General features: G+C 46.1%; 1 long non-coding RNA gene and 1 other non-coding gene across 2 annotated transcripts in view; both read left to right on the top strand.

Annotated features, from left to right (window-relative positions):
• Nucleotides 1-22,446, top strand: part of LOC113627260 (uncharacterized) — a 38,251-nt gene that overhangs the window by 9,703 nt on the left and 6,102 nt on the right. The gene's annotated exons all lie outside the window — the stretch shown is intronic.
• On the top strand, nucleotides 1,149-1,255 carry LOC113627409 (U6 spliceosomal RNA). Its single transcript, XR_003435531.1, has one exon. It is a non-coding gene; the product is annotated as a U6 spliceosomal RNA (small nuclear RNA).

Below are 22,446 nucleotides of genomic sequence, written 5' to 3'. Positions count from 1 at the left end.
ATTTGGTTGCACCAGGTCTTACTTGCAGCAGGCAGGCTCCTTAGTTGTGGCTCCAGGGCTCCTTAGTTGTGGCATGTGAACTCTTAGTTGCAGCATGCATGTGGGATCTAGTTCCCTGACCAGGGATCGAACCCAAGCCCCCTGCATTGAGAGCGTGGAGTTTTATCCACTGCGCCACCAGGGAAGTCCCCAACAAATTGTTTTGTTTTGTTTTTTAAAGAATCAATTTTATTTATTTATTATTTTTGGTTGCGTTCGTCTTCGTTTGTACACACGGGCTTTCTGTAGTTGTGGTGAGCGGGGGCTACTCTTTGTTGCGGTGCACAGGCTTATTGTGGTGGCTTCTCTTGTTGCAGAGCACGGGCTCTAGGCGCGCAGGCTTCCGTAGTTGTGGCTCATGGGCTCTAGAGTGCAGGCTCAGTAGTTGTGGCACACGGGCTTAGTTGCAGGGATTGAACTCGTGTCCCCTGAATTGGCAGGCAGATTCTTAACCACTGTGCCACCAGGGAAGTCCCCCCACAAATAGTTTTTAAGTGCCTCCTATGTGCCAGGTGTTGGGAATATAGCAGCAAAAAAGCAAAGTTCCTGCAGTCATTGATTTTGCATTTAAACAGGGGGTTGTGATAAACAATACTACTAAGGAAATAATGTTGAGCAGTCTAAGTGCTATGAAAAGAAATGGAGCAGAATAAGGTGCTGGAGTGACAGAGGTGGGAAGGTTGGGGAGGTGGTAGCAGCTCTTTTTGTTTGGGGAGACCTCTCTGATAAAGGGTCTGAGCAGAGACCTGAAAGAAGTGAGGGAGGAAACCACACAGACATCTGGTGGCTGAGGGTTCCAGGCAGGAGACCAGAAAGTACAAAGTCCCTGAGTCTGTAGCTGAGGCTGAGCAGTGGGAGAGGAGGAGTAACAGAAAAAGAGGTCAGAGAGGAGCCAGAACTGTGGGGCCCTGTCAGCCATGGTAGATGAGGACTTTGGCTTTCATCCTAGTAAGAAGAGAAGCCATAGAAGATTTTGAGCTGAGGATGTGAGCTGACCTTAGTTTTAAAAGGTTACTGCAAGAAGAAGACTACAGGAGAGCAAAGGGGTGGAGGGCAGCAGGAATCTTCAAAGTAGAAGGATGTAATAGTCCAGGCAAGAGATGATGGTGGCGCTCGCTTCAGCAGCACGTAGACTAAAATTGGAACAATACAGAGAAGATTAGCATGGTCCCTGCGCAAGGATGACACGCAAATTCGTGAAGCGTTCCATAACTTTATGTGTATAACTGATTCACCTTGTTATAAAACAGAAAGTAACACACCATTGTAAAGCAATTATCTCCAATAAAGATGTTAAAAAATAATAATAATCAGCCCAAGTTCTTCATTCTGTTCTTGGATTTTGTTAAAAAAGATCCAAGGGGGAAAAACATTCTTCTGGAGCAAGATTCTTTTCAAAACTCTGTCAGAAAGAATAAAATAAGAAAGAACATGAAAAAAAAAAAAAGAGATGATGGTGTATTGGACTAGTTGCAAAGGTGGAGAAAAGCATTACCTCTAATAATTATCTCCAGACTACAGGGCACAGCACTCACTGTCTCCCATCCCACCTCACCAACCAGTTCCTGGGGTGGCCACGTTGGCCTGGTACCTTCAGAAGAGGTTGCTCATGCCAGCAGCGTTAAGGCCCCTGGTAGCCATGTGCCCCTCAGCAGAGTGAGTAGAGGTTGCAGATGTTGAGGGCAATGCCCTGAATCATACCATAAGCTTCCAGGACCTGCAGAGAGGAATCAGTCCAAGGACTTTCCAGGGTTGAGGGTAAAAACACAATTTGCTACTCTTTCAGGCACAGGGTCTGTTGACTGGGACACCTAACGTGGTGAAAACGGCCAGCAAAGCATGAGGGACTGAGCCTGTGCCCTCTGGCCTCTTGGGTCAGGAGGCAGTCTTGGAGCTGACCCCCAGGGACACATCCATGCCATACCACAGGGAGCTGAGGGCACTGCTGCTCCCCTCCTCGTGGGAGAGAGCTACCAATTATAAGCCAGCTCCACAAAGTCAGGGGGCTGGATTATGCTCTAGAGGCCAGGATTCACAATTTTTTTTTTTTTTTTTTAAGTTTTGACCCCATTTAGATAGGCCCAAAGGCTCTGTGGTCCTCTTATCTCACCCCTTCCTACTCCTAGTGGTATTCTACTATCTCCACGTGGCCATGCACAGCAGGAACTTTGCAAGGCTGCATGGCAGGCAAACCCCTGGTAGAAATCTGGAGTGAGATTGCACATTAATCTAATGTGAAAATCAGAATTTGGTGAGCCGTGATTGCTCCCTGTGCACAATAACCCAAGGGTCAAAGGAAAATGCGAGGCATTTGTCATTTTGGGCTCTGGCAATGGCTAATCAGAGCCTTAAGGGCCCAGCACCAGCCCCGGGAGCAGAGGCAGAAAACACTGCTGTGGGAAGGTCATCCCCTCAGAGTTGTCATCATTCCCTGTGAGACCTCCTGCTGTTTATTTGGTTTAAAAAAATCATAGAGTGCTGAAGTTTGCGTTCAGATTTGCATCACTTGCATTCAGATATGCACACCCTCTTGGGAGGAAGAGACAGGAGTGGTGTGACAGCAAATACTGTGGGAGGAATTGGGGACAGTCCTATCTCCTGTGTCAGAGAAAATGTTATCTCTGATGTGGATCAGGGCCTATCTGCTAAGTGTTTTGCCAAGGCCTTTGTAGGTTTCTTCTGGATTAGGGCAGGGTAGGGGGCAGAGTTGGAGGCCCTGTGGAGAGACCACACAGCCCAGGGGAGAAACCCTGTCCTTGGACACAAAAAAACCTGAATTCTAGTCCACAGTCTGCCCCTTACTGCCTGGAAGGCTTTGGGATAGTTTGTTTTCCTGTAAAATAGGGAGGAAATATTACCTGAATTTTTAAATGAGGACAGTATATTGTATTTGCAATTTAAAAGCAATGAGAAACAAGAAAAAAAAGTTTTAAATTTTATTTTTTATGTATTTACATTTTTTTCTAGTTTTATTGAGATATAATCGACACATAACATTGTATTAGTTTAAGGTATACACCATAATGATTTGACATATGTATATGTTACAAAATGATTACCACAATAAGTTTAGTTAATATCCATCACCTCACATAGTTACAGCTTTTCTTCTTGTGATGAGAACTTTTTTTTTTTTTAATTATTTATTTATTTATTTTTGGCTGCATTGGGTCTTCGCTGCTGCTTGCGGTCTTTCTGTAGTTGCAGACAGCGGGGGCTACTCTTCGTTGTGGTACGCAGGCTTCTCATTGCAGTGGCTTCTCTTGTTACGGAGCGTGACCTCTAGTTGCGTGGGCTCTAGTAGTTGTGGCCCACGGGCTTAGTTGCTCCACGGCGTGTCAGATCTTCCCGGACCAGGGCTCGAACCCTTGTCCCCTGCATTGGCAGGCAGATTCTTAACCACTGCGCCACCAGGGAAGCCTGTGATGAGAACTTTTTTTTTTTTTGCGGTACGCGGGCCTCTCACTGCTGTGGCCTCTTGTTGCGGAGCACAGGCTCCAGATGCGCAGGCTCAGCGGCCATGGCTCACGGGCCCAGCCGCTCCGTGGCATGTGGGATCTTCCCGGACCGGGGCACGAACCTGTATCCTCTGCATCGGCAGGCGGACTCTCAACTACTGCGCCACCAGGGAAGCCCGTGATGAGAACTTTTAAGATTACTCTCCTAGCAACTTTCAAATATACAGAACACTATTATTAATTATAGTCACCATGCTGTACATTACATCCCCAGGACTTATTTATCTTTTTTTTTAATATATATAAATTTATTTATTTTATTCTTGGCTGCCTTGGATCTTCGTTGCTGCGCACAGGCTTTCTCTAGTTGCTGTGAGCGGGGGCTACTCTTCCTTGTGGTGCGTGTGCTCCTCATTGCATCAGCTTCTCTTGTTGCGGAGCACAGGCTCTAGGCGTGCAGGCTTCAGTAGTTGTGGCACGAGGGCTCAGTAGTTGTGGCTCGCGGGCTCTAGAGTGCAGGCTCAGTAGTTGTGTTGTATGAGCTTAGTTGCTCCATGGCATGTGGGATCTTCCCGGACCAGGGCTCAAACCCATGTCCCCTGCATTGGCATGCGGATTCTTAACCACTGCGCCACCAGGGACATGCCCTTATTTATCTTATAACTGGAAGTTTGTACCTTTTGACCATCTTCAGAAATTTCCCCAGCCTCTAGAAATAAGAATTTTTAAATCCCCATGTGAGTCCCACCAATCTGCCTTCCTCACAGGGTTGCTGTAAACTGATTGGGGGGTGTGCTCTGTGTGTGTATGTGTGTGTAAGAACAGCTCTGTGCACTGGGGTTCTGAGCTCTTTTCCTTTGCTCTCCCACCAGCTGAGGAGGAGAGAGGTGCCCTCTTTCCAACCCTCACCGAGGAGAGGGGTGACTCACCCCATTGAAGCAGTTGTCCTCTGTGGTATAAAAGCAGAGCAGTAGTAGGTGTTGAGGGAAGTCCAGAGGCTGTGGACTGAGACCTGGAATCAGGCAGTGAGGGTGTGGCCACCTGGGCTCACCTCCACTCCCAGGGCAGTTACTCCATTTCCTGCCATATTGATTACCTCTGATCAATCTAAACTGGCCTGCCTGGTGGCATCATCTGCCTCTGGCCTAAGGATGACAGAAAGCCAGCTGCCTCAAAAGTAGACATGCCGGGCTTCCCTGGTGGCGCAGTGGTTGAGAGTCTGCCTGCTGATGCAGGGGACGTGGGTTTGTGCCCTGGTCCGGGAAGATCCCACATGCTGCGGAGCGGCTGGGCCCATGAGCCATGGCCACTGAGCCTGCGTGTCCGGAGCCTGTGCTCCGCAGCGGGAGAGGCCACAACAGTGAGAGGCCTGTGTACCGCAAAAAAAAAAAAAAAAGTTGACATGCCAAGGACTAGAAGGATACAGGACTTACTCATCGCCAATGAGGCCATGGTAGTAACCATAGTCTATCAGAGGATCATCACCCAGCTGGTAGTTGCTCATTTCCTTCCCATTCCAAAGCCCTGATACCAGAAGATACAAATAAGTGCTGAGAAGCCCCTCCTTTTGGTAACAGTGATAATGGCTAAGCTTGAGTGCTAGGCCCTGCTCTGAGCCCTGCATATTCATTGTCTCCTTTATTCACCCTAATCCTGTGAAGCAAGTACTATTGTGTGCATCCCCTTTTTTGGGGGGAGGGGGAGGTCACACCGAGTGGCTTGCGAGGATTTTAGTTCCCCGACCAGGGATTGAAGCCACGCCCTTGGCAGTGAAAGTGCAGAGTCCTAACCACTGGACCACCAGGGAATTCATTTCCTTTTCTTTCTTTCTTGTTCTTTGTGCATTCCCATTTTCCAGATGAGCAAACTGAGACACAGAGAGGCTAAAGAGCTTGCTCAAGGCCACACAGCCAATCAGTGCCAGAGCCAGGTTTCAAACCCAGGTTAGTGCCATTTCCAGGTCTACACTTAGTGTCTTGGCTATACTGCCTCATGCAGCATTAACAGAGAACCATACTCAGCATCTCAGAGCAGCTGATGTCTCAGATTAGCCTTATGTACAGATGGGGAAACAGGCCAGAGGGGATAGAGATCAAGGTCAGAGGTTGATCCCTGGTTCCAGATGTATCCTGAATCTTTCCATTGATCTCCACCTCCAGTGCTCTCATTCTAGTCCATGTGTCACCATCATCTCTGCCTGGACCACTGGAACAGGCCCTACTGGTTTCCTTCCTTCTACTCTTCCCCGACCCCCGCAATCCATCCTCCTGTTAAAACCCCTCCAATGGCTTCCTGGAGAATCCTTACCATGGCTTACAAGGCCCCCAGGATCCCGTTCATCTGTCCAGTGGCACTCCACCACGTGCCCCTGCTCACTCTGCTCCAGCCACAGAGGCCTTCTTTCCACCTGGGTTATTCTGCCTCAGGTTTGCGCTTATTTTTCTCTCTTCCTGGACCGCTTTTCTTGAGGCTCTTCTCGTGCCTTCTTCTTGTCATTCAGCCCACTTGTCTCCTACTCAGGAAGGTTTCCCAACTATGATGTCTAAAGCAGTCCGTCATAGCTCATAGCATTCTCTGAAACGACCTTGTTTATATGTGTGTGTACACTTATTGCCTATTTTTCCCCCACCTAGAAGGCAGAGACTGCCTTGGTCACTACCGTATTCCAGTCTGAGCCAGGCTGGGTGCTCAAAGAATATTTGAAGAGTGAAGGACAGGATAAAGATTACTGGGCAGTGCTGGCCTTTTACACCTGTTCAGCAGTCAAGGACCTGAGACTTACTTGAAGTTGATAGAAAATGGACCCTTGACAATTTGTGCACTCGGGGTGGCGGGGCACATATATACTCTCATAACTTTCTCCAAAGACGCAGAAGTCATGGCTGGCAAAAGTGGGGAGCTTTTCAAAGAAATTCAGCAGTGCTTGGCAGTTGTCAGAAGCCCCCTGAACGGAGAGGAAGTGGGGCCCAAGGTGGGGGTCAAAGTGGGAAAGAATCACAGACAGGCTCCCCTGCCCCAGCCAAAGGGTGAGAAGAGATCATATACTCATTTGCACATTTTGCTGAGCTCCCCTCTTACCCGCTCTGGTCCATCCTCCCTTTCACTTTAACATGGCAGAGCTGGTCTGACCCAGGCAGTCCAGGGCTTCACACTCTTCAGAGCTTCCTATCACCCTTAACCCTAATGGGGCTTATGAGACTTTTGGTAGTCAGGCCCTGTACAGCTCACCAGCCCGATTCTCCCGCTTTTTTTTTTTTTTTTTTTTTTTTATATTTTGGCCACACCATGCAACATGCTTAGTTCCCTGACCAGGGATCGAACCTGCGCCCCCTGCATTGGAAGCATGGAGTCTTACCCACTGGACCACCAGGGAAGTTCCTGTCACCCTCCCTCTTAAACGTAATGCTCCAGCCTCTCAGGCATCAGCTTTCCCTATCTCCAAGCCTTTGGTCCCTGCTTACACTCTGTGAGTAGACTCTTTTCCTCCACAATCACTGGGCTTTGTTCCCTGAGGCCAAGGGTGATGTACATCTCCCTGCTCTGTGCTTCCCAATCCCCTCTAGCTCCTCTTTTGCCATATTCCTCACACTTGTAATGACTAGTTTGATGTCTGCTTCTGCCCTAGACTGTAAGCTCCATGAGGAGGGACTGGACCACTTCCTTCACTGCTGTTTCCCCCATGTGTAGCACTGTACCTGGCACACAGTAAATTACTAAGAAGAAGATTGTTGCATTCAATTTCAGATTAGAAAATGAAGGTCCAGGGAATTCCCTGGAGATCCAGTGGTTAGGACTCCGCACTTTCACTGCCAGAGCCCAGGTTCAATCCCCGGTCGGGGAACTAAGATCCCACAAGCTGTGTGTACGGCCGAAAAAAAAAAAAAGAAAGAAAGAAAGAAAAAAAAAGAAAATGAGCGTCCAGGGACTTCCCTGTTGGCTCACTGCTTAAGAATCCACCTGTCAATGCAGGGGACACGGGTTCAAGCCCTGGTACGGGAAGATCCCACATGCCGCGGAGCAACTAAGCCCATGCGCCACAACTACTGAGCCTGCACTCTAGAGCCCGCAAGCCACAACTACTGAGCCCACGTGCCACAACTACTGAAGCCCGTACGCTTAGAGCCTGTGCTCTGCAACAAGAGAAGCCACCAAAATGAGAAGCCTGCGCACCACAATGAAGAGTAGCCCCCGCTCGCCGCAACCAGAGAAAGCCCGCGCGCAGCGACAAAGACCCAACACAGCCAAAAATAAATTAATTAATTAAAAAAAATAGAAAATGAGGGTCCAGAGATCATTTTGTCTGGCTCCTTAAACTCATAGGTGGGGAAACTCAGGTTCAGGAAAGGTGAGTGACTTGCCCACGGTCACACAAAGAGTAGCTTGCAGAGTCAGCTGCCTGGTCACCACCTGCTTCAAAGCTGGCTCAGGCTTCCTCTGGCCCAGCTGATAAATCCCTCATCTTCTCACAAAGTATCTCTTCGTATACAGTCTGATCTCTGCGACAGCCTTGGGGATGATGATAATGATAGCTGACACTGAGTGTTTTCAATATTCTAGTCATTTGTGTGTATTCACTTCCTTAATCTTTTGCATGACCCTGTGGGATAGGTACTGTTATTAGCATCCCATGTCACAGATGAGGAAACTGAGGCACAGGATATTTAAAGGAACTTGCCCAAGGTCAGATAGCTGGGAAATGGCAGAACTGGGATTTGAACCTGGCAGTCTGACTCTTAACCATGACACTGTCCAGCTGGCCTTGTATATAGGAGGGAGGCATTATTATCCTTTCTCTATCAGCCCCCAGGGTGAGGTTTGGCTTTCTTTGATTCAAAAGCAGGGGCCACAAACCTACTGCCTGCAGGAACTAGGCAGAAAACATGAATGGGTGAAGCAGACAGGTGTCAGGCAACAGGGCCTGGTGAGGACAGTGGTAAACTGGAGAGCACAGGGTCTTCTACAGCCACTCACCCTTGCTGCACCTCCGCTCCAGAAGGGTGTTACTAAGAGCAAATGCAGGCTCAGAGTTGACTTTTTAACAGAAGTCACAAGTCTGAATTTTTAAGTGAAATCTCTCAATTGTGTAAACGGTGGCAACCAAAATTCAAGTTTTCTTCGCTCTAATAGGCAGGGCAAGGAAAACATATCCACGGGCTGAATGGCTGCAGCTCACAGGCCACAGTTTGCAGCCTCTTGTCTGAGACAGAAGGCATTTCCTTTCTTCCTCCAGCTCCCGTCCTCTCGTCCTCCCTCTACCTCCATCTAGCCTTCTTGCCCTTCTTCCTTTCCTTCCCCTTCCTTCCGTCTTCCCTGTCCCCACCTTGAGTGGTGCAGCCACCCACCTGTTGGTCATTGGTCTGGTAGTTCTGGCTGAGAGAGTAGGAGGAACCCACACCAGCGGGGACTCCAGGTCCAGAACACTGGCCACCAGGTTCCAGCTGTGTGGGTTCGTGTCGGCGTTCCCTCTGTAGGGAGGAGGGAGATGTGTGGGTGTCCTTTGGGCTGCAGGGGCTGAACGCAGTGGTCGTGGGGCTCTTGCCCATGCCTTCTAACAAGATGGCAGCCAGAGAGGGGCATAGGTGGATGCTCCAGTCCAGGAGTAGGTGGCTCCAGGGCATCCCCTAGGTTGGCATTCCACAGGGGAGGCTAGGGAAGCCCTCTTTCTTCTAGCCTCTCCAAACCCTCCCTAGAGAGAATCCTTTCACCACCTGAGTAACAGAGGGTGTTCCCGTTTAAGGCCAAACTTTGCCATGGAGCTTCTTCCTGAGCCCCAAATCTGCTCCTTGCTGGCCCTGTTCTCTGTTCCCTTTTGTCGAGAGACAACTTGTCTGCCAGCTACTGTGCTAAGTACTCTGTGGGAATTGCTCCTATTCCTCACAGCAACCTTTGAAGTAGGTTCTTTTTTTTTTTTTTTTAGGCCACACTGCGCAGCTTGCAGGATTCTAGTTCCCTGACCGGGGACTGATCCCAGGCCTTCAGCAGTGAAAGCATGGAGTCCTAACCACAGGACCGCCAGGGAATTCCCATGAAGTAGGTTCTATTATTATTCCCATTTCTCAGATGAGAAAACTGAGGCCCAGCCAGGTTTATTTACCTTAAGCCATATAGCTAGTATATGGCAGAGCCCACATTTGAACGAGTCAGTTAGTTTCCAAGGCACATATTATGCTAAACTTCTCCTAAATCTTCACAATACTAATACTGTTGTCATCCCCTTCACTGAGGCCTGCAGAGAGAGGTTAAGTAACGCGTCCAAGTTCACACAGCTGGGAGGTGTTGGAGATGGGGCTTGAACCACCTCTGTCTTATTGCAGCATGTGAACTGACCCTGCACCTGAGTCATGCTCAGGACGGTTTGCTTTCCGTGGAATTTTACTCACCTGATGCTAAAAAGTCCGTAAGGCAATTGATCGGTGAAAATACTGGGACTCAGAGAGGGGGAGTGACCAGCCCAAGGTGACACCAACTACAGTTCATGCCTCCTGAATCTAAGTCCAGTGTTCTTTCCACCACATTGAGCTGCTGGCTGTTCTGTTGCTCTCCCAGAGTTTCTGGCTCTGAAGGCCTGAGTCTAATTCTCCAACCCTCACCACCTGGCACTAGATCGAGCAGGGCTCCTTAGGGAACTTCACGATAGCTCCATATGTGATGGCTTGGGGTTTGGGAGGGGTTTGCAGGACAGTTAGTGGCAAACTCCAGCTGGAACCACAGGGTTCCCGAGTCAGAAGGACCTCAGCAGTCATGTGCTGCAACCCTCCCACTATAAAGGAAGGAAACCTGAGGCCCTGAGAGGGAAAGAAACCTGCGTGGGGATGCACAGCAAGTCATTGTTTGGACTAACAGTGACTTTCCTTACAGCCTGTGCCCTGTTGAGGGCAGGCAAGCAGTGAAGAGATGGAGCAGTCATTTAGCACTGGGTTCGGCCTTGGAAGATTTCTTTTTTTTTCTTTTTGATTTAATTTAATTTTATTATTATTAGTTTTTGGCCACGCCGAGTGGTCTGTGGGATCTTATTTACCAGACCAGGGATGGAACCTGTGCCCTCTGCAGTGGAAACGTGGAGCCCTAACCCCTGGACCACCAGGGAATTTCCAGTCTTCTCTCATCTTAATTAAACTGTGTGAAGTTAGGTTTTAGCTCCTGGCAGGCAAGATCCTCGTAGGCTGGGAGCAGCTGTGTCTGGGATTCAATAAAAGCAGTGAAGCCCAGCCAAACCGGAGCGTAAAGTCCCTTTAAAATGACAAAAAAAAAAAGAAGAAGAAGAAGGGGGACAAGATTTTAATAAAGAGAGAAAGAATCAAAACGCAAACCTGACTACCCAGCAGAGCACCTTGGCAGGATGCATTCGGAGTGGCCTGTCCTGGCTGCCACACCTGCTGTGCACACACCCTGGCCCAGGCCCAGTGCTGAGGACTTTCCAACACTGAGCTCACTTAATCCACCCAACAAACCTGTCAGATGCTATTTTTGTTTCCATTTTGCAGATGTAGAAATTCAGGCTCAGGGAGGTAAAGTGCCTCTCCTGTGATTTCTTAGGCAGTGACTTTAGAGTTCACTTATCAAGTAAGATAATGTGTGGGATGTGTTGAACACAGTGCCAAGTGCATAGTAAATGCTCAATAAAGTTTGGGACCATAAGATCCTACCAACTGAATATGGTAAAACCAGGACTCAAATTCAGACCTCTCCAATTCCAGCCCTGTGCTCTATTTTGATTATCTGGGGTCTCCCCGTGCCCCAGCCCTGCTCAGTTAAACCTTGATTGATTTGAACTTGGCTACCCAGAGCTCACAATTAGGTTGATTTTTTTTTTTTTTTTCTGAGCTTTTTACTCAAAAAAAAAAAAAAAAAAAAAAAAAAAAAAAAATCCACAGGAAACAGACTAGGATTCAGAATTTAGTCTATGAAGACAATTTCTCAGGAATATTCTTTTTTTTTTTAATATTTATTTATTTGGTTGCACCGGGTCTTAGTTGTGGCACGCGGGACCTTCTTTGCAGCGTGCAGGATCTTTAGTTGCCGCATGCGGGATCTAGTTCCCTGACCAGGGATTGAACCCGAGCCCCGTTTATTGGGAGCATGGAGTCTTAACCACTGGGCCACCAGTGGTGGCCTTTCAGGAATATTCTTTAGTTGATACCCACTCCAGCCGGCTATCTGCACCTCTCTGTCCTCAAGCCTAAACAGGGAGTGACACATCATAGATGCTTAAAAACAACTTGTGGAGGAAAGAAAGGAAGAAGAGAAGGAAGTAAGGAAGCTCTCTGGCAGGACCTTAAGTCCCCAAAGAAAGATTCAGATACATTGTATTTATGAGATGTTCTTTGCTAAAGAAGAAAGGATTCCTAACACATTTTGGAATTTTTAATTTTAAACATCAAGGATATACAAGTTAGGGATATACATGTTAATCAGGAATTCAGTTAAGCAGGATGGTTGGTTGCTGGTTCTGGTTACTTGAGGTCCAGCATAATAGCATAGCACCCAGAAGTGCATGGTGCCCCAGGGGCTTGGCTCAGAAGAAGGCAGAGTCAGCGTCTCCCTGGCCTTCTGTTAACCATAAGCAGCCAGACAAGCAGGGAGGATGTTGGGGTCCGAGAACAGCCAACGTTTATGGTATAGCTGAGAGGCTACATCTTTCTCACTTCATTCCCTACACAGCCCTGGCTAGTGTTCCTGGCCAGTCCCATTCCCTTTGTCAGCCTGAGCTTCTGGGCAGAGGCTGGTAGGACAGCTGGTTCTGGTGCTGACAGGACAGCTGGCTCTGAGGCTGGCACCTGCTCAGTCGCTGGCATTTCAGAACCTCAGGGCAGATGCTGGCTTGCAGGGTAGCACCTGGGTGGGCTGGGATTGGCTGATTTGGTTCAAGGTTAATTGCAGGGCTCCAAAACCCAGATATCCCCAGGTGCCAGGCAGGGAACATATATGAAAGAAGCTGCCAGGTTGGAACTATACTGAAATCCAGCTCTAGCTGGTGGTTTCCAAACAGGATTGAGGACAGTGTTGCTAGACATGCCAGTTTCTCAGAGAAGCGGGACATCCGGATTTCTGTCATTGTTCTTAATTTAAAAATTCTTTTTTTTTTTTTCTTTTTTGCCTGTGTTGGTCTTCGTTGCTGCAAGCGCACTTTCTCTAGTTGTGGCGAGCAGGGGCTACTCTTCGTTGCGGTGCGTGGGCTTTTCATTGCAGTGGCTTCTCTCGTTGCAGAGCACTGGCTCTAGGCGCACGGGCTTCAGTAGTTGTGGCTTGCAGGCTCTAGAGCGCAGGCTCAGTGGTTGTGGTGCACGGGCTTAGTTGCTCCGCGGCATGTGGGATCTTCCTGGACCAGGGCTCGAACCCGTGTCCCCTGCATTGGCAGGCAGAGTCTTAACCACTGCGCCACCAGGGAAGTCCCTCTTCTTTTTTTTTTTTTTTTTTTTTTAACTAGATGACTAGTTTATTGTAAAAGGATGTAACACAAGAACAGCCAGATGGAAGAGATGCACAGGGCAGGGTATGGGGAAGGGGCATGGAGTGTCCATGCTCTCCAACCACAGCACTCTCCCAGCACCTCCACCTTTTCACTGACCTGGAATCTCTGAACTGCATCCTCTGGGTTTTTATAGGGGCTTTTTTTCATTGGCATGGTTGAGTAAGGCATTGGCCATTAGGCTGCAGATTTAACCTCCAGTCCCTCTCCCCTTCCTGGAGGTCAGGGGGTGGGACTGAAAGTTCCAACCCTCTAATAACACAGTTGGTTTCCTGGCAACCAGCCCTCAACCTTAGGGCAGTGCGAACATCATCTCATTAACATAACAAAAGACTTTAAATCACTTAGGAAATTCCAAGGGTTTTAGGAGCTCCAAAGTAATTTAAAAATTCTTCTTCCTTTTTTTCTTTCCTTTTTTCTCCTCTCTCTCTCTCTCCTTCCTTTCTTTCCTTTCTTCCTCTTCTTTCTTCTCCTTCTCCTCCTCCTTCTTTTTAAAAGATAAGCACACAATGAGTTCTATTTACAACCCCTGGATAAGGAATTGAGGAGAAAAAGGCTGAGGACAATATAATCTGCCAGGGCTGGGAGGGACCACAGAATCTATCTCTCTGAGAATAAACTAACAAGTGGCCCATGGACACACCTTCTCATTCCCCCAATCTCATTTTTGGACATTCAGAGCCAAGCCCAGGGGAGGTCATCTCGTCTTAGTTGGCCCCTGCTCCAACCACTGCCGCTCCAGGAGATGGAGCTGGTAACGTTCCCAGCAAGAGCCTCTTTTCTCCACGTTGGGCCTTCAAAAGACACCTCAGTGAGTATGAATGGTGCAATTCTAGCTAGTAGGATGTCAGTGAAATGACACATGACCCAAGTCCTCTTTTCCAGGAAAAGTTTGCTATTTAGAGAGACTTGAGGTGAACTCTTCTAAGTGAAGAATTCTATCTTTATTAATTTAAAGTACCCTCTGGGAGTTCCCTGGTGGCCTAGTGGTTAGGATTCCAGGCTTTCACTGCCATTGCCTGGGTTCAATCCCTGGTCAGGGAACTGAGATCCTGTAAGCTATGGGGCCAAAAAGGAAAAAAAAGGCACCCTCTAATGCTAAATATGACCTTTTTAAAAGAATTACGATAATAAAACATTTATTTGTTTATTCCTCAGTACAGACAAGGCATTTTTTATAAATCCAATACAATTTTTGTAACAACCCTTTGAGCTAAGTATTTATGTATATTTTCCAGATTATGTGGTAGATAAAGGTGGCCACAAATTCTTTGTCACTTCTCTCGTGGAGGGGTGGGTCTAGCTCCCCCCACTTGAATCTGGTGACCAGCTATAAATTGGGGTTCCCACGACTCCCACCTCAGAGGTGTTTGCTAGAATGACTTACAGAACTCAGGGAAACATTTACTTACGTTTACTGGTTTATCGTAAAAGATATTATAAAAGGTACAGGTGAATGGCCAGGATGAAGAGGTACATAGGATGAGGTCCAGAAGGGTCCCACATGCAGGAGCGTCTGTCCCTGTGGAGTCAGGATGTACCACCCTACTGGCATGTGGGTGTGTCCACCAACTCGGAACCCCTTCCAACCATGTAGTGCTAGGATTTCTATGGGGGCTTCATCACATAGGCATGATTGATTATTAACTCAATCTCCAGCTCCTCTCCCCTTCCCAGAGGTTGGGGGGCTGGGGCTGAAAGTTCCGAGCTTCTGATTGTGGCGTGTGGTCTTTCTGGTGACCTGCACCAATCCTGAAGTTATCCAGGAGCCCCCCAGTCATTGCCTCATTAGAACAAAAGACACTCTTATTGCCCAGGAAATTCCAAGGGATTTAGGAGCTCTGTGTCAGGAAACAGGGTCCAAGACCAAATATTAGAACAGAAAATGCTCCAAGTACCCTTATCATTTAGGAAATTACAGAAGTTTTAGGAGCTCTATGCCAGAAATGGGGCAGAGACCAATATATTTATTTTTTATTATTTCACAAGTTGTATTGTTTATTGAAGAATGGAGAAGGCTGCCAAGGGTCTTCACTCCAACAAGTATTGTAATGTATGGATAAGGAAATCAAGGCCCATAAAGTTTAACTAACTGCCTAAGTCCTCACGAGAAGCAGCAAAGCTAGAATTCAAACATGGCCTATAGGAGACATTCAATTTTTACTTCGCCTATTTAAAAAAATATTAGGGACTTCCCTGGTGGCCCTGTGGTTAGGACTCCACACTCCCACTGCAGGGGGCATGGGTTCAACCCCTGGTTGGGGAACTAGGATCTTGCATGCTGCATGGTGTGGAAAAAAAAAAAAATTGTTTTATGATCACTTTTTTAAACTTTTTTTTTGGACCACACCCTGCGGCATATGGGATCTTAGTTCCCAGACCAGGGATTGAACCCTCACCCACTGCAGTGGAAGTACAGAGTCTTAACCACTGGACAGCCAGGGAAGTCCCTCTAATAACTTTCATAGACAGACATGCAACAGTGTTAATCATATTTATCATATTATACATTATATCCCTGGTACTGATTTATCTTATAACTAGAAGTTTGTACCTTTTGACTACTTTCATCCAACTCCCTCTCCCCTGATCCCCTGCCTCTGGTAACGATCTCTTTTTCTATGATTTAGTTTGTTTTTTGAAGTATAATTGACCTAAAACACTGTGTTACTTCCTGATGCACAATATAGTGATTTGATATTTCTACACATTTCAAAATGATCACCGTGATAAATCTAGTTATCATCTTTCACCATGTAAAGATATTACATAATTATTGACAGTATTCCTCACACTGTACATTTCATACCTCTGATTCATTTATTTTGTAACTGGAAGTTTGTACCTTTTAATCTCCCCCACCTGTTTTTCTTATCTCCCCACCCTACTCCTCTGGCAACAACCTGTTTGTTCTCTGTATCTATGATGCTGTTTCTGTTTTGTTGTGTTTGTTTGTTTGTTTTTAAGATTCCACAAATAATTGAAATCATATATTGTCTTTCTCTGTCTGACTTATTTCACTTAGCATAATATCCTCTAGGTCCATCCATGTTGTCGCAAATGGCAAGACTTCATTCTTTTTTATGGACCACATCTTCTTTATCCATTCATCTATCACTGGGCCCTTAGGTTGCCTCCATATCTTGGCTATTGTAAGTATAAACATAATTTTAAGTTAAAAAAACCCCAACTAGTCATGCATTTTGTTTTATAAATCCAGTGGTAAGAAAAAGCTCATATCTGGGACTTCCCTCATGGTCCAGTGGTTAAGAATCTGCCTTCCAATGCAGGGGACATGGGTTCGATCCCTGATCGGGGAGCTAAGATCCCACAGGCCACGGAGCAACTAAGCCCACGCGCCACAGCTAGAGAGAAGACCGCGTGCCACAACTAAGACCCAACACAGCCAAAAATAAATAAATAAATATATATTTTTAAAAAGCTCAAATCAAATGCCAGCAGTCCTTCGTCCCAGCTTTGCCCACCTCTAGCTCGTTGTGTTGCCTACATGCATCTCTTTTAACCTGTTTCTTTTGGCATTATCTCACTATTTTAAGATAATGTGCTTATACTGCTATTTTGTGATTTAAAAATTAAAAGCAGTAATTATTGATTAAAGATTTAGCTTTCTTACACCGGCACCCTAAAGTCCCTTCCTCTCCTTTTAAAATGAGGTTCTGTCACAATACAGCCCTTAGGGTTAAATAATCAGTATGTACATTATTGTGAGTATGTAAATATTGTTCACTGCTGTGCTGCGTATTGATAGTTTAGGTACTTCCCTGGTGGTCCATTTGGTAAGACTCTGCTCTTAATGCAGGGGGCCCGGGTTAGATCCCTGGATGGGAAACCAGATCCCTCATGCATGCTGCAACTAAGAGTTCACATGCCACAACTAAAGATCCCTCATGCCACAACTAAGACCCAGCGCAGCCTAAATAAATAAATAATAAAATAAATTTTAAAAAAAGTATTGGTAGTTTACTATGATTACCTTTCCTTCTTTGTAAAACTTGTTTGTTTTTCCTGTGGTTAATAATGGCCATATTTTCCCATTTGCTTTGTTATATACATACTTATCCAAATGCTCCAACAGATCTGTCAGTAATTATTCCAAATGCTTAGACAAGTCAGATAAGCTCTTCGTTTTATTTTTTCCCTGGAGACCTTCCTTTGATTGCTCTCCGTATTCCTGCTTCAGCTGAACTGGCCACGTTTTGGTCAGCTGCCCAGCAGCCATTTGGAAACCATCATTTGGTTCTTCTGAGGTAGATTCTTGGTTTCCTGGATGCTTTGCCTTACACTTTCTTGCTTTACAACTCTGTTTTGCTGAAGCATGTTCTCCAGTGACTTTCTGAGAAAGGCTACACAGGATGTAAATTTATGTACCCTTTACTTATCTGGAAATGTTTTTGTTTCAGTCTCACACTTGATTGAAGGTTTGGTTGTGCACTGAAATCTGGGTTGAAAAGTTTCACTCAAAAATTATGAAGGCATTGATGTGTTATCTTCTAGCTCGCAGTGATGCCAAGAAGCATGCCCTCCCTGCCCACCACTATCTCAGAAAATCTTTAAGATTTTCTCTTTATTTCCAGTGTGCAGCTCTTAAAATTCAATTTACTGGCTCAAATATGGAGACTCATATCTTTCAGTTCTGCAAAATTTTCTTGAGTTATTTTTTTGGTAATATCTGTCTTTCTCTGCTCTCCCACTTCCTGCCCCTGTCCATTTTCTTTCTTCTCTATTTCTGGAACTCCTGTTAGTCAGATGTTGGATCTGAGTTGAAACTCTAATTTTCTTATCTCTTCTTTCCCATCTCTTTGTCAGTGAAAGCACTGAGTCCTAACCACGGGACAGCCAGGGAATTCCCTCCATCTCTGTCTTTTTGTTCTGCTTTCCAGGGGATTTTCTTAACTATCTTTAACTCTTCTTTGATTTATTTTTAAATTTGGCAATCATACTTTTAATTTTTAGGTGCTAGTTTTCATTTTGTTCATTTTTCAAAGCATTCTCTTCTTGCTTTATAATTGTGATATCTGCTTCATTTAATTTCCCTTCCCTTAGGAATTCCCTGGTGGTCCAGTGGTTAGGATTCTGTGCTCCACTGCAGGGGGCCCTGGTTGGGGAACTAAGATCCCGAGAGTAGGGTGGCGTGGCCAAAAAAAAAAAAAAAATTCCCTTCTCTCTAAAGAACTCCTTTTAACACTTCTTTCAAGGCAAGTCTACTGGCAACAAATTCCCTCAATTTTTGTTTGTCTGAGAGAGTATTTCTCCTTCACTGTTGAAGGATAATTTTACAGGATATAGAATTCTAGGTTTCTGTTAACATTTAAAATATTTCACTCAACTCTCTTCATGCTTGCATAGTTTCTGAGAAGTCAGATGTCCAGTTGACCCTGGAACAACATGGGTTTGAACTGCAAGGGTCTATATATAGTGGATTTTTTTCAATAGTAAATGCTGCAATACTACACGATCCGCAGTTGGTTGAATCTTTAGATGCAGAACTGCAGATATGGAGGAACCTCGGATACAGAGGGCTGACTATAAATTATATGGAGATTTTCAAGTATGTAGAGGGTTGGAGCCCCTAACCCTCATATTGTTCAAGGGTCAACAGTAATTCCTTTTTTTTTTTTTTTTGGCCACACTGTGAGGCTTGTGAGATCTTAGTTCCCCGACCAGGGATTGAACCCGGCCCCTGGCAGTGAAAGTGCCGAGTCCTAACCACTGTACTGCCAAGGAATTCCCTTGTAATTCTTAACCTTTGCTTCTCTATAAGCGTTTTTTCCCTCTGGCTTCTTTCAGGACTTAATCTCTGATTTTCTGTATTTTTTGAAAATGATATGACTTGGTGTCATATATTTTGGCATTTATCCTGCTGGGTGTTCTCTGAGCTTCCTGGTCTGTCATTAATCAGGTGCCTGAAATTAATTTGGGGGAAATTCTCAGTCATTATTGTTTCAAATATTTTTCTGTTCCTTTCTCTCTTTTCCTTCTGATATTCTGTGTACATTATTCCTTTTGTGTACATTATTCTGTGTACATTATTCCTTTTGTTTTTCCACAGACTTTTTTTTTTTTCTATTTGCTTTTCAGTTTTGGAGGTTTCTATTGAGATATCCTGAAGCTCAGAGATTCTTTCCTAAGTTGTATCCAGCCTGTACAGTATAGGCACTCTTCATCTCTCCTACAGTGTTTTTTATCTCTAGCATTTCTTTTTGGTTCTTTCTTAGAATTTCCATCTCTCTGCTTACATTGCACATCTATCGTTCTTGCAGGCTGTCTGCTTCATCCATGAGAGCCCTTAGCATCTTAACCATAGTCGTTAAAATTCCTGGTCTGATAATTCTAACACTCCTGCCATATCTGAGTCTAGCTCTGATGCTTGCTCTGTCTCTTAAAACTATGTCTTTAGGGGCTTCCCTGGTGGCACAGTGGTTGAGAGTCCGCCTGCCGATGCAGGGGACACGGGTTCGTGCCCCAGTCCGGGAAGATCCCACATGCCGCGGAGCAGCTAGGCCCGTGAGCCATGGCCGCTGATCCTGCGCGTCCGGAGCCTGTGCTCCGCAATGGGAGAGGCCACAACAGTGAGAGGCCCACGTACCGCAAAAAAAACCCAAAAAAACTCTGTTTTTTGCCTTTTAGTATATCTTGTAATTTTTTATTGATAGCCAGACATAATGTACTAGGTAAAAGGAACTGCTGTAGATTGGCCTTTAGTAATAAGGTTGGAAGGTGTAAGGGAAGGGGAAGTGTTCTGTAGTCCTATGACTGGATCACAGTCTCTTAGTGAGCCTGTGATGGACTGGCTCACTAAGAGAAGGACTATGGACTTCACTTATCTTCTCCCTCCAGTCCCCCCAGGGTGGCTAGAGTGGGATGGAGTTGTGTGTTTCCCTTCCCTTAGGTCTGTTAGGCTCTGATAAAATCCCAGTAGGTTAGGCTCTGGTTAAATTTTAAGTGTCTCCTGAGGGTATATCTTATTAACAACAGAATGCTCTAGCACATTTCAAAATGGTTCCTTTTACCCTCCTCTGCTGGAAACATGAGGGATTTTTTTCTGATGTTTACTATGAGAACCTGGTAGAACTTCAGGTAAAACCCACAAAGTCACAAAGTATGCTCCCTTCCCCCAGTAGGACTGGATTCCTTGGTGGTTTTTTTTTGGCTGCACTGGGTCTTCATTGCTGCACGTGGGCTTTCTCTAGTTGCGGCGAGCGGGAGCTACTCTTCATTGCGGTGCGTGGGCCTCTCACTGTGGTGGCTTCTCTTGTTGCGGAGCACCGGCTCTAGGCGCACGGGTTTCAGTAGTTGTGGCACACAGGCTCAGTAGTTGTGGCTCACAGGCTTAGTTGCTTCGTGGCATGTGGGATCTTCCCAGACCAGGGATCGAACCCATGTCCCCTGCATTGGCAGGTGGATTCTTAACCACTGTGCCACCAGGGAAGCCCTTCCTTGGTGTTTTTATTTCTCAGATTTGTCCACACTGAGCCTCCAGCAATTCATCAATTACAGTTCAGGTTTCCTTACCCTGGCACTGACTCCCACAGAGGTTTCTGCTTGTGGGTTTCTGCTCTGTGTTTGTCTGTCTTTCTCTCCAATTCTGGGGGCAGTGGTGTGCCTTATAATCTGACTTATTGTACATATCTAAGAAGAGTTGACTTTCCAGTTTGTTCAACTTTTTACTTGTTGTTAGGATGGAGTGGCCACTTCCAAGCTTCTTATATGTTGGACTGGAAACACATCAATTTCATTTTTAATGGAAGAATATCCAAATAGGCATCTTGTGCCTATTCCTTCCCCCCTCCCCACCCCACTGCCCCCTCAGGAAACACAAAGTATTTGGAGGACAGGGTGTCTGCCGTCTTCCTTCTTCCTGACGACAATGTCTCTGGCCTTCCTCCACACCTATGGAAAAATTTTTCATTGTATCATAGCAATGAATTACCAAATCTGGATTTGCAATACTGAATCTACATCTAGCACATGTACCTACATAATTAGTTTCTGTGATTATTTGATTGGTCTGATTCCCCCACCAGATTGGAGGCCATGATCTAGAAGTGGCCCTGCCCCAGTATAGGGACATCATTCAGAAGTGCTAGGCAGCAGTTCACCAGGAACCCTAATGACTCAGGACTGGACTGTCCTCTGAGGCCATAGGCTCCTCACTTTCGTAAGCCGAAATTATTCAGAGGCGACCTCTATTGACTAAAGGAAGAAATTGCAGTTACCCTCCCACCCCACCCCCCTTCTTTCCAGTACAGGGAAATGACCAACATAATCCCTGCTATCTGCCAGGCATTTCACGTATATTATGCCATTTGTCCTTGGATTTATAATATTTGCATCTATAAGATGGGCACCATCACTCCTACTTCATAGTCGAGGAGAGTGGGGTTCAGAGAAGTGAACTAATTTCTGAGTTCCCACTGTAAAGAGGCACTGCTGAGATCCACCCCAGGTCTGTCTGAAGCCAAAGCCTTTGGTCTGTCCACCAGTCCCCTGCTATTCAAAGTGCAGTCCAAGGACCAAAGCATGGGCGAAGCTGGGAGCGTTAACAATGCAGACTGCAGGCCCCACTCCAGATCTACTGAATCAGAATTTGTATCCTAAGGAGATAAAAATTTTGTATGCACATTAAAGATTGAGAAGTACCCTGACTCGCAGGAAGTGCTAGGGGAACCTCTGCCTGTGTCCTCCTGAGGAGAAACTGAGTTTTCTCATTTCTTCTACAAACGCGGCTTTCTGGTTATAAAGCACTTCTGTCATTTTTCTCATGTACTTTCTTGACATTGGCTCTCCTTTATCTTGGGAGGTACGTAAGGTCAGTGATGATCAGTCCCATGTTAGAGATTCTGGAAACAGAAGCCCAGAGAGGGGAAGCGACTTGCCCAGAGCCACCAGCCAGCAGGCATCCCACAACTTGACACGGTTTGGATGGGACAGTAAGTCAAAGGTTTTAGGGTCTGATGTTGGTGCCAGCATGAGGGCTGGAGGTTCCTGAGCTTGCCTTCCGGGGTCAGAAATCACCAGATTGAGAGAGCCCTCTGCTCACTTGTTCATTCATGCATGGCAAGAGGGCTCCAATTTTACTCCCTGGGCACACTCACTATGTAACATCTCTCAGCTTTCACTTTTGCATAGAGTTGTCATGAAGACCAAATGTGAATGATGCAAGTTAAGTGCTGGCACAAAGTAAGAAATCAAGTGTTAGTTGCTATTCATTCAATCATTTGTTCAACAACTACTGAACACTTGCTATGTGCCAGGCACTGGCTAAAATACCTGATGGACAAGGGAGATGTGACCCTGCTCCCGTGGAACTTACAGTCTAACAGGGAGACAGACACTGATTAAATGCTTACAAGTCTTGAATGAATTTGGCTGGGCATTTGCCTGTGGCCTAGATGTAACCTTTCCTTCCCTCTGTTCACTCAGAGAAAGTGAAACCAAACCTCAAGCTCTTGGTCCACT

This window comes from Aethalodelphis obliquidens, unplaced genomic scaffold (assembly GCF_003676395.1).
Source record: "Aethalodelphis obliquidens isolate GAN/ISIS:26980383/991018 unplaced genomic scaffold, ASM367639v1 scaffold20, whole genome shotgun sequence".
Classification (NCBI taxonomy): Eukaryota; Metazoa; Chordata; class Mammalia; order Artiodactyla; family Delphinidae; genus Aethalodelphis; species Aethalodelphis obliquidens.
This window is presented reverse-complemented; position numbering and strand designations above follow the sequence as displayed.